We start from the raw sequence: 11,581 nt of genomic DNA, 5'->3' as shown, positions 1-11,581 counted from the left end.
CTTGCACCAGCCACCCAAACCAGCGCCGGTGGGACCGCCTGCTCCTGCCTCGAGTGGCTGGCTATGCTGCCGCACCGTCCTCATCACCCCCCTACTCCCAACGCTGGCCAGGCCTTCCCTCTACTCACCCACATCCCCTGTTATTCTCTGACGACGACAGCCTCAAACCGCGTCGAACTAGTCAACCCTCATACTCCCCTCCGCGTGGGCATCCTCTGCCGCATATTCCTCGGTTCCGGGTCGTTCCCTTCCTAGGTTGTGTCATCGTCCACCACGTTGGTGCTCTCGGACGGTATGACGTTGTCCACATGGTCAACGAATGACAGCCATCAAAAGAGGACTGTACGTAGACAGGCTGATAGCTAGGTCCATGGCCACACGCACGGAAGTGCCTCCTTATTACGTGCAAAATAATGATTCCTCCACCAGACAGATGGGACCCACCGGAAGGGCCTCTGTATTTCACAAAAAAATGTTCCTTCCACTGACAGCTCGAACCCACCAGTTATATCTTCGCACGCAAGGAAGTGCCTCCTTATTCCTGCCCTGACACCTCGGACCCACCAATAACATCTTTGCACACAAGAAAGTGCCTCCTTATTACGGGAAAAATTATGATTCTTCCCCCTAGCAGCTGGGACCCACCAGCTATATCTTCGCACGCAAGGAAGTGCCTGCTTGTCCTCCCTGATAGTTGGGGCCCACCTGGTCGAAGCATGCGTAGCGTTATCTGTCTGGTCGCGACCGTGTACGTACATGCTGGTCGATCGATCTCTCTGCAATGATGAACCGTGACCGAGTAAGGAGCGGCATGTGTCGTAGTAGAACCGCCGACATAGCATGTCACACAGTCCCGTCTATGTCGTCTACACGTACGTACAACCACGCTGCAAGAAAGTAAATACGGCTACGTACGCACATACGGGAGGGGTCTCGAACATGTACAACGACGGCGTCCTGTTCATCGGCGACCAACCGGCAGGGTCGGAACGGAGGAAACGATGTCGTGTTCATCAGGAGGCAACCGACTTGGTCAGAATATGTCGTGTTCATCAGGAGCCAACCAGCTTGGATGGAACAGCCAAAACGAGGTGTGGCGTACCGTAGAACGGAGGGAACGGCCTTCTATTCGATCATGTATGTTCGAAACAGGGTCATGTTCATCGGGAAGGCTCTGGCGTACTGCAAAATGGAGGAAACTGACTTATGTTCGAGTGCCTACGGTCGAAACGGGGTCCTGTTGATCGGGAGGGGTGTGGCGTACCGCAAAACGGAGGAAACGGACTTCTGTTGGAGCGCCTACGGTCGAAAATGGGTCATGTTCATAGGGAAGGGTGTGGTGTACCGCAAAACGGGACTCCACGGGCTACTATTCATCCACCATCTACTGCCTCGCTCCCGCGACTACTGTTCATCCACCGTCGACTTCCTCCAGCCTCCACGGGCTACTCTTAACCCACTGCCGACTTCCTCCAGCCTCCACGGGCTATTGTTCATCCACCGTCTACTTCCTCCAGCCTCCACCTCCTACTGTTCATCCACCGTGACTTTCCTCCTGCCTCCACTAGATACTGTTCATCCATAGGCTACTGTTCATCCAGCCTCCACCGGTTACTGTTCAACCAGCCCTCCATGGGGTCCTGTTCATCCACCCCCAACCGGCTCAAGTGTGGCGGCCTCCTCGGGGTCCTGTTCATCCAGCGGCAACGTCCTACTAGCACGGGATTCTGTTCATCCAACCCCCACTAGGAACAATTCATCCAACCCCCAATAACGGTCAGTGTTCATCAAGAGGCAGGTTCGATTGGCTTCAGTTAGCAGCAGTAGCGAAGGAATCCCTCAGGTTCAGTCAGCAGCAAAGGAATCTCTCGGGTTCAGTTAATAGCCAAGGGATTGATCACGCGGGTTCAGTAACGTAGCTAGTGCAATCGCTCAGGTTCAATTAGAGCCCAACGTCTTGCACATGCACACGAGAGAAACGCGCAAACCTCCGTGCATCGCTCGGCCCCGACCACCCACCGTAATCGGAAACTCCTTGAAATTTTCCTTGCCCTCGTTTCTACCATGATTTTTTCCGTCATGGACGGCCCAAAGAATGTCATGCAGGTGCGTCCCTGGCCCGCCCAGGATGAAAAGCCCATTTTCTGTCATGATTTTTTCTAATAGAAGTAGGAGCCCACCACATCTATGATGATGCGTGTTTTTGCCAAAATTATCGTCATAGAAGCGTCATAACTATCACAGGGTTTTTTTTCATTCGGGCCAAAATGTCACGAATGTGTCTTTTTTTGTAGTGATATACACCGATTACTTCCTCTCCATCATTCTGTCGACAATCCTTGTGTAGAATCTGGAAGGAAACAAGCTATCCAACAAGGCAATTATCATGTTCTGAAACTGCATGCAGGCACCCTCCAATAGTCCACTTCTTCCTCAAGGTTCAGTGAATCAAACGGTGGCTGGGTAGCATAGTATCTTCAATTTGGTCCTCTCTTCCAACATATGCAGTTAGTTTGTTTTGTCACTATATAGTGTTTCGCCTTTATATGTGTCTCCCAACCTTGATTTTTTTTCCGGGAGAGGAGGAAGGAGTAGCAAATTAAGGAGGCAAGATGGTACATGGATCTTCAAAGGATCTGTATGTTAATTTCCTGCTGCTGGTCACAGCCAGCCAGGAATAGAAATTAATGTAGTGACATGATCCCAAGAACAAAGACGTGGTTGCTCCTTGCTGTTGTTTAGTGGTAGTTGTCGCATGGTTAATTCGTACTCCTTCCTCATCACTATACTCACCGAATGTTTGGCATCAAAGAGAAACTGTCAAGTACAGTACATTTTCAGGGACTTGTTTGCAAATATTTGAAAGTAAGAGGACTATTTTGCAAAAAGGTCATCTTTGACGGACGGAGCGAGTACAAGTTGCATTTTTGTTCATACAAAATCCACCAATTTTAGATATGCTATCAAGCCGTAAGTATTTTGTGAACGTTACGCATGAAATATGACTGCCTTTTCCATGGATTTCTAGTGATATATTACATGCCACATTTTGACAAAATACATAGAAGTTCTAGGTTTTGTGGAGTTGAGAGAGTTCAATGCAATGTACAAAATATATTCCGCAACCGATTGTGGAATAGCTCGTTACGCAGCAGTCCTGACGGAACTACATAGTACATGTTGTGATCCAACACATAGCTATACACATTATATGTACGAAGAACATGCAAGTACGTGTTGGTATAACATGGCATCACAACCAGGGCGGAGACAGGGGCGAGCAGCGGCTAGACCCCCTCCCCCCCCCCCCTGAAGAAATATAGTAAGGCCTAGTACTGATACGTGTATATGTTTCTTCCCTAATAATAATAAAGCACGGAGTGCTTCTGGTCGTCTGTCAGGTCTTTTTGCAAAAAAAAAAGACCTTTAATTTCTGTAAATTAACCCGCAGTACACGTTTAAGTCACATCTAAGCCGTTTTTTTTGCAGTTTCTCAGAAAACTCCCTCAAGTTTCACATAGTCAACCCGCCATCCATATTTAAGTCAGCCGAATCATTTTCTCATTTTAACAGAAAACCCCCTGACTTTTCGATTAATCAATCTGTATTTTATTTAAAACAAAATTGCCTATATCTTTTAAACTGTAACTCCGATTTTAACATGTTATATATGAAATTTGTTTAGAAAAATATATAGCATCTAGATATGACGTTATTTTTAGCCGTTAAACATTTATAAAATAAAATTTGTTGTGCAAACTTAATCTATAGTGCATGGTTCGTTTTTCTTTCGTACGGGTGGCAATTCGAATTGCAAATAAACACCCATTAAAACCAGATTGAGAGGAAATAAAACATCGAGAACCAAGCATGCACACCTCTAAAAAACCTCGTGGCGAAAACATATATTTAATCTTATTCCGGGGAAGTGTGCGGGCGAGCGCGCGCGCGAGAGAGAGAGAGAGAGAGAGGCCTTAGGAATGACCACGTTCAAACTCATTTTCATTGTGTGAGGACTGAGGCCATCGTCGGAAACACAAATGAGATGCCATGTGAAAATAAAGGACGTGAACTTATTAGGGTCTTGAGTCATATGGTTATTGGGTTAAGAGCGTGTATTATTTTCTCTCTCCATTGTAACACACAGGCTCTTTTTCTAGTTATACGCTAACGGTCGTAGATAACTGCCTGATTACGTTATTTAAGCCCAAATTCACGTACTTGTCCATCCACTGAAGCCCATGAAGCAAAAAATAGCCCATCTACCTGATGCCCATGTATAGACGATAGATCATGGACGCGGTCGTTTGTTCAGAATTTCCTATTCGCCGCACCTTGCGGCAAAATTGTCGAGGTTTCGCACAGGAACGTTCCAGCTGGGCCAGCCCATTTAACCGTTTCAACGCGCCCGGTTTTGGGAACCTTCTCGAGGTACCCAGCCGGTTTTTCTGGTTTTGGAAAACTTCTAGAAGGTTCCTAATCCGGGTTTTTTTCTTGTTCTATTTTTTTCGCTTTTCCTGTTTTTTTCTTTTCTCTCCTTTTTCAATTTTCTGTTTATTTTTCTTTTGTTTCTATTTAGTTTTTTTCTTTTATCATTTTCAACTCTATTGTTTTCTTCATTTTTTAAAAAAAAACGTTGTGTTTTACTGTTTGTTCATAAATCCCAAAAATGATCAGAATTTGAATCCCATAAAATGTTCCTGTTTTTCAAATTTTGTTCACGTATTAAAAGAATTTCGAGCATTTCAAAAAATGTTCAGGTTTCAATAATGTTCAATGGGTTTTCAAATTTTCAAGAAATGATCACTTTTTTCAAAATTTGTTTGCCTTTATAAAAAACGAAAATTGAAAATATGTTCACATTGTTAAATAAATGTTCTTCAAAAAAGTATTCACAATTGGAAAATGTGTTTTGAATTCGAAAAATGTAAGAAAATAAAAATGTTGGTTTTCTAAAGAATATAGAATTTCAAAATTTGTTTGCAATGTTCAAAAAATGTTTGCAATGTTCACTTTTTTCTGAAGTTTGTTCACAAATTCAAAATATGTTCAGGAGTTTTCTAAAAATATTGGTGGTTTTCAAGTTTTTGAATTCCAAAAAATGTTCCTGTTTTTCAAATTTTGTTCACGGGTGAAAAATCATTTGAGAATTTCAAAAAATGTTCACGTTTCAAAATTTCTCACGGGGTTTCCATATTTCCAAGAAATGTTCATTTTGAAAAAAAATTGTTCGCTTTTACAAAAAGGAAAATTGAAATTTTGTTCACATTGTTAAAAAAATGTTCGCATGTTCAAAAAAGTGTTCACAATTGGAAAATATTTTGGGACTTGAATAATGTGAACAATTTCAAAAATGTTCTTTTTGTAAACAATATTGAATTTCAAAATTTGTTCACGATGTTCAAAAAATGTTGGAACTTTGAAACATTTTTTCACGATGTTCAAATTTTTTTGGAACTTTGAAACATTTGTTCACGATTTTATTCGAACATATCTTTGAAACATTTTGCCAGAATTCAACACCTTTTAGAAATTCCAAGATATGTTGGAATAAAATCAAAGGCGTTGAATTCTGGCAAAATGGCTAGTTCTAAGATATTAGCGCTGCAAATTAGTCACTTAGGGTCATTAGCTCACATTGCTATTTTGAGCACTTCATTACCGCGAGGTCAAGAGTTCGATTCCCTCTGTGGCTTGTTATTTTTCTTATTTTTGCTACAGTACCAGCGTGGCTTCACATCGCGCTTGATACAGCCCGCACCCGCACTCGTCTGCCATGGGCCAGCCCACTCGCTGCGTATCTTGTGCGAAGCGACATCCTTTTGCCGCAAAGTGCGATGGGAAGCTCCCCGTGCGGCGTATAGGAGCTCCCCGTTTGTTCTGCTCTCGCCTCATGGTTTGATGGATCGACCTATCTCGCTGCCATGGCGCTAGGACGTTTGCCGCTGGTCCCAAGTCATTGATGTTGGACTTGATTGTCGGCTTGTCGAGACACTGGAGTAGCGGCGAATATGGCGGCTGCCGCTGATCATCCTTGGTCCACTTGTGGCCGTCTACCACAACTAGATAATTAGGCAAGATACATACATGGTATTCTGCTATACGTAAAAGTTTGGCGAAGTATCACGTGAAAACAAGATTTCAGTGAAAATCTAGAAACTCTCCTCGTGGCCATCAGATCCACAGGGAAGGGCACAGATCTAAGATGGGAGCCCACCAGCTACTTAAACTGATTTTATAGATAACCCCCTTACCTTCTCAGCCCATCTAGGTTGCTTGCGTTCCTATCTCACCGGAACCGGCGCCGCCACGGACACAACCTGCAGCGGCCAGGACGGCACGCGCTGCGCTGGACCCCCCTTGGCTGGGAGGGCTCCCGGGGAGCCGTGCCCTAGGAAGCCACCCTTGGAACAAGCGAGGGTACCTGCGGCGTCGACCCAGGTAGCCTCACAGAGTCACGAGCGACGACTACCGTGTTGCGGTGGAGCAGGGCTACGCAGGCGACGGCAGTCGGGCCAGCGACACCAGAGCCTGCGTGCTCCACACCACGGCCAGCTAGCCCGCTGTCCCGCTCTGCATGGCACCATTCACAAAGATGGAAGAACCGGTGGCCATTACCTGAAGCTGAGTCACATCCGGCTGCGGCGACCTCGTTCGATTCTGCAGCCTCTCTTTTCTGATGTTTGATGTTGTGAATCGTTGCACACACGTAATTCACCAAAGCTTGTTTTGTAGTTGCTCAATGTGAAGTTGTACCGAAAGTTGTGATGTACACTAATTTAGTGTGATCTGATGTAGTCCGTCTATGTAATATGTCCAAGCGTGTTTCTATATATTGATATCATTCAAGATCCATTGTGAATTTTGGGTATTGTTTATTTGACTCATGGAATGAATCAATTGTAGGATTATTTGGTTCATGTTGCATAACTGACAGCAATGTGCACATGGACGGAAGTTCATCTTGCCATGATTTTTGACACGAACCATGCGTTTTCATGAATTGGCAAAATTATTTCTGTATAATTATTTCCATAGCCATAAAAGCCAAGAAACTTCAGCATGTAGCTGTGGGCTTTCACATGGTCAGAAATCTGCACTTGGGTTCAGATTGCCATTGTGATTCAAATTCAATGCAAACTCTGAAAAAAAAAGGGACAACAAACAATGAGAGTACAACCAGCTATCTAGCCAGATGCAGCAGCAATCAGCAGCCAACCCACTTAAGCATGGAAAGCAATGTATTGGAAAGACAATGATAATGCTTGGTACAACATTAACTTAATCAACTACAAGGTTCAGGCTACATAACAAGACAACTTTCAGAAATACAAAATTCAGAAATGTAGAAAAATAGTAGTCCAAGCAAAAATATCAGCACAAAGCCTGTAATGTATGAACTTCAAGCTCCCAGCCTGCAGGTAGAGATGAAAGAAACAATGAGAGGTTTTTTTTTGCGGGAAAAAACAGTTAGAGATTACCATGATTCACCTGCTGACTCTACTACCACGGCTACGAGAAGGTTGAGGCAATAAAACTATGATGTCAGAGTAGTACAATTAGTACCTGAATCACATGTTGTACTCTGTTGCTTGGCTACGAGGACGTTGAGACATGGCGGGGGATAGAGGAGCGATGAGATCGTGGAGAGGCGGCGCCAACATCTCTTCCGAAGGGCGAGTCAAAACCAGCGGAGGCACAAGGAACATGGCAGACGGAGGGCTGTTCATGGACGGCGGAGGGGGAGAAATCACGGTTGGCGGAGGGCGCGTCATCACCGTCGGACTATGCATCGTGGCCGGCGTGGGGCGAGTATCCATCACGGCCATGAGATTGAAGACGAATTGATAGTGGTGGAAGCGTCAAGGACTTTGTGGGTAAAAGGAGGGGTTATTTATAAAATTGCGTTTAAGTAGCTGGTGGGATCCCCTCTCAGATCTGTGTCGTTCTATGTGGATCTGACGGCCCACGAGGAGAATTTCCAGATTTTCATTGAAATCTCGTTTTCACCTGATACTTCGCCTAAAATTTTTGCTAGTTTGACGTAACCCCCTTTTGCTTTGATTTGGCCATACTTCGTTAGTTGAAAAACGAAGAAATTTCTTCAGGCCAATTGCCTCAATCTCAAATTTGTGCTAGTAGCGAAAATTTGGATCCACACTGTAGAGCGCTATACGTTTTTGTTAGAAAAATAGCTAAACATATGTGTTTGCTTATCAATCTGAAGTATTTTGTGGGAAACTATGAATTTTAGTATTTCATATGACTTGTTATTGATGTATTTCTAAACATATGTTGATACGATATTTCGGTTGATATATCTATATTTGTGATTGTCATCACTCGCTGTCGGTTTTCGGATTCCGCAAACCCTTGAGAGGTTCGAACTCTAGGGTGCGTGCGAAAATCTCACTCTCCCCAGTCTGCCTACTCGCCAATCTCATAGCCTAGCACGTCGAGCTTGAAGGAAAGGGGACACAACAGTTTACCCAGTTTCGGGCCAGCTTGCGGTGTAAAACCCTACTCTTGCTTTGTAGTGGATTTTGGCCTCGAGAGATTGAGGATGAACTAGTACAGTTGAGAACAACCTCGAAAGGTGTGTTCTTGAGCTCAAGTGAGATGGTGAGGGTGAAATGGATGCGGTTCACCCCCTTGCCCATGGTGGCTAGGTCCTATTTATAGTGGCCTTGGTCCTTTTCCCCAACGAAGGCGGGAAGGGATCCCACAACGGCTAGATTTGAAGGGAGACAACTAGTGCATCTTATCCTGACTAAAGTGGTCTTCGCCTGCAATAGACTCTAGTCGTGACACCGCGGTGGGCTCGGCGATGACCTTCGTCTTGTCGTCCTGGCAGTCTTGGTCTTATTGCACAGGAATGGAAACCTTTAGCAGCTTCCTCAGGACTCCGCGCCTGCTACTTGCCTCCTTTGCACAAAAGAGGAAACTGGTACACTGCGCCTGCTGGCGCCCGCCTGGCCTCAATCGTCATGGCTCACGTCACCTAAACCACACGAGGTGAGCCTTGCATAGAGATCTCCGCTCCTCGGGAGCCATCCTGAGGAGGTTGATCCTTTTGGAGGTCTTGGTGTTGTCCGCCTCGCGACGCTTGGCCCCTTGCAAGAGTCTTGGGTTGTCGATGTTGAAGCTAGGCCGTACCAGGCCGTCGATGGAGTCACGCCGCGGGCCGCGGGCAGGCAAGTTTGGGTACCCCCGTATCCAGAACACCGATAGTAGCCCTCGGGCCCAATGCATGCTCGGACTTGGCTTCTAGGAAAAGACAAAGGGCAAGTGCAGAGCGCCCCCACACTACCTCGGCAACTGCCCGACTTGACGAGCCGCTGCTGCATGCAGAGAAAACCATCATTGCGTGGGATCATGGAGGCCGGTGGTTGGCTCCCTCTGGCTATAAATGAGGGGAAGGGCAGAGCCCCCCTCGCTCATGTCCATCTTCTTGCTGCCCACTCCTCCTTCTTCTTCGTCTTGTCGTAGCGTCCATGGCATCAATCAGGAGATTCTCTGCGGCAGAAAAGAGAAAAGCCCCTCGGGAGGAGCCAAAACTGCTTCCGCCAAAGAAAAGGTTTTGTCATCCTCGCGACGCTGGCGGAGGGCAGGCGATGACCCGGCCTTGGCACGAACAACCTTTGCCTGGCTTCCCGCTTCCCTTGTACGCCCACGCGCAGGACGGCAATGCCCACCGCCGTGCGACTCGGGGCTGTAGCGGGCAAGTCGAAGTTGAGCGGCCAGCAGGGATGCGAACTCATGCCGAGGGTAGTTCGTGCGAGTTCTTGGTGTGGGCGGCAATGCCGCCTTGCTTGTGGATCCGGTTTTCGAGGTTCTTCGCCGACGAGATACCGCTGAGTGGGCCACTTGAGTTGTGGCTGCAACACGCCAGGTGCTGCAGCCTGGTCACCGGAGCAGAGGTCGAGGTAGTGCCTCCAGGCGGTATCTTCATGACCCGTGGATGGGGCGATGTTGCCCACGCCTGTCGCATAGAAGGGGCTCTCGCCATCCACTTCGAGTACGACGGTGCCTCCACATTGCTCTTCAAGGTCTTCACAAGGAGGGTCGGCGGCTGGAGTGCTGCCCCGGAGGAAGCAGCCCATGGGGCGCAGTCGCGAGAGTCGAGCCCGCCTCCGACTTAGCCGGCATCCCCTCCAGCAGCGGCGATGACTCCTGGGAATCCATCGACTCTACCGAGCCCAGTGATTCTCCGGAGTCCAGCGACGATAGCTACGTGTCGCCGAGCTCTCGCCGCGCTTGGAGCGTGGCAGCGGCATCCGTTCGGCGTCGCCGGTGATGCCCATTGGCCCGGTTCTCCGAGGTCTTCCTTCTTTAGTTTCCCTGCGCGGAATTATGACATGCCTCGTGGGGGTATGTAAAAAACCATAATGCTTTTGTTCCAACGTTATTCTTCCTAGTACTGTGTTGAAATTGCGTATCTCTCTCCGGCATGGTTCCCCCTTTCTGTTATCGAGGTAGCTGAGCGCTCTACGCCGACAAGACCCAGTCCCCAGGCATGCTTCAGATGTCCCTGGTATGCCAGGTCGCGATGCCATGTTCAAGGCGAGGAGGTGAGCGGCCCGAGGTCCGGTGAGAGCTCCTGAGGTGTGATGCTCAAGAGGTCCCCTTTGGCGTGCAAGTAGCTCCCCAAGGGCCGGAAAGGAAAGCGACATTGCCCGAGAGAGACTGTGAAGGTCGTGGAATTGAGTCGTGAGGTTCATGCTGATATGCGAGTGACTTATCTTAGTGAGCCTGCGGCGATTCCCTTGCATGGTGCCCATTCGTGCCTTAATGGTGGCGCCTCTAGGTAGGGCTCACGACGGCCATCCCCTTTTCTTGCTCGTCTAGATGCTCTACATCCTCGGGTCCCGACACTCCAGTGAGGCTCAGCCGCCGCTGGTATGCCAGGTCGCGATGCCATGGTCAAGGACAGGGGATGAGGGCTAGAGAGCCAGTAGGAGTTTCTCATGCGCAATGTTCAAGAGCCCCCCCCCCCTTAACATTCAAGCGACTTACGTGAGAGGGGGTGGCCATCAGGCCTGCCCGTAGTTAGGCTCTGGATATTCCTGCGAGTTAGCATGTGGAGGAGAATATGACCCCGAACCGTGTTTGCTGCCTATCCATTGATCTTTTCGCAGGAAGATGAAGGCACTGAGGACCTGGTGAGTGACGTGCGCGGGGCAGGCCGCGAGCCAGAGCTCGGTCTCTCAGATTTGTCGTTGTTGCAGGGACGGACCCGAGCACAAGCGTCATGCCAGCATGTGTAGCCCCCGCTACGGGATGAGTAAAAGGCGAGTCAGTAATGCGGGGAGGCCGCGTGGGGTATAGGACTTGAAGCAAGCCGGTGATGATCATAAAGCAACTCATGGGAGAAGGTAAGCCAGTTCTGATAAATGCAAGAAGGATACGTGCCGCAGGGACGAACCCATGCGGCTTGGGGATAGTGCAGCCCGAGGGGCGCCCCCAACTGAACAAACTAAAAGTTGTCACCTGGCACCGCTGCTGAAGAGGTGCTGGGGTAGTAGAAGGCGTGTGCCGCAGAAGTCGCTCCTCACGAGCCACCCTGGTCCTGAACCTCGGG

The sequence above is a fragment of the Triticum dicoccoides genome, chromosome 7B (assembly GCF_002162155.2).
Source record: "Triticum dicoccoides isolate Atlit2015 ecotype Zavitan chromosome 7B, WEW_v2.0, whole genome shotgun sequence".
In the NCBI taxonomy this organism is placed as follows: Eukaryota; Viridiplantae; Streptophyta; class Magnoliopsida; order Poales; family Poaceae; genus Triticum; species Triticum dicoccoides.
The sequence above is the reverse complement of the archived record's forward strand: the minus strand, read 5'-3'. Positions refer to the sequence as shown.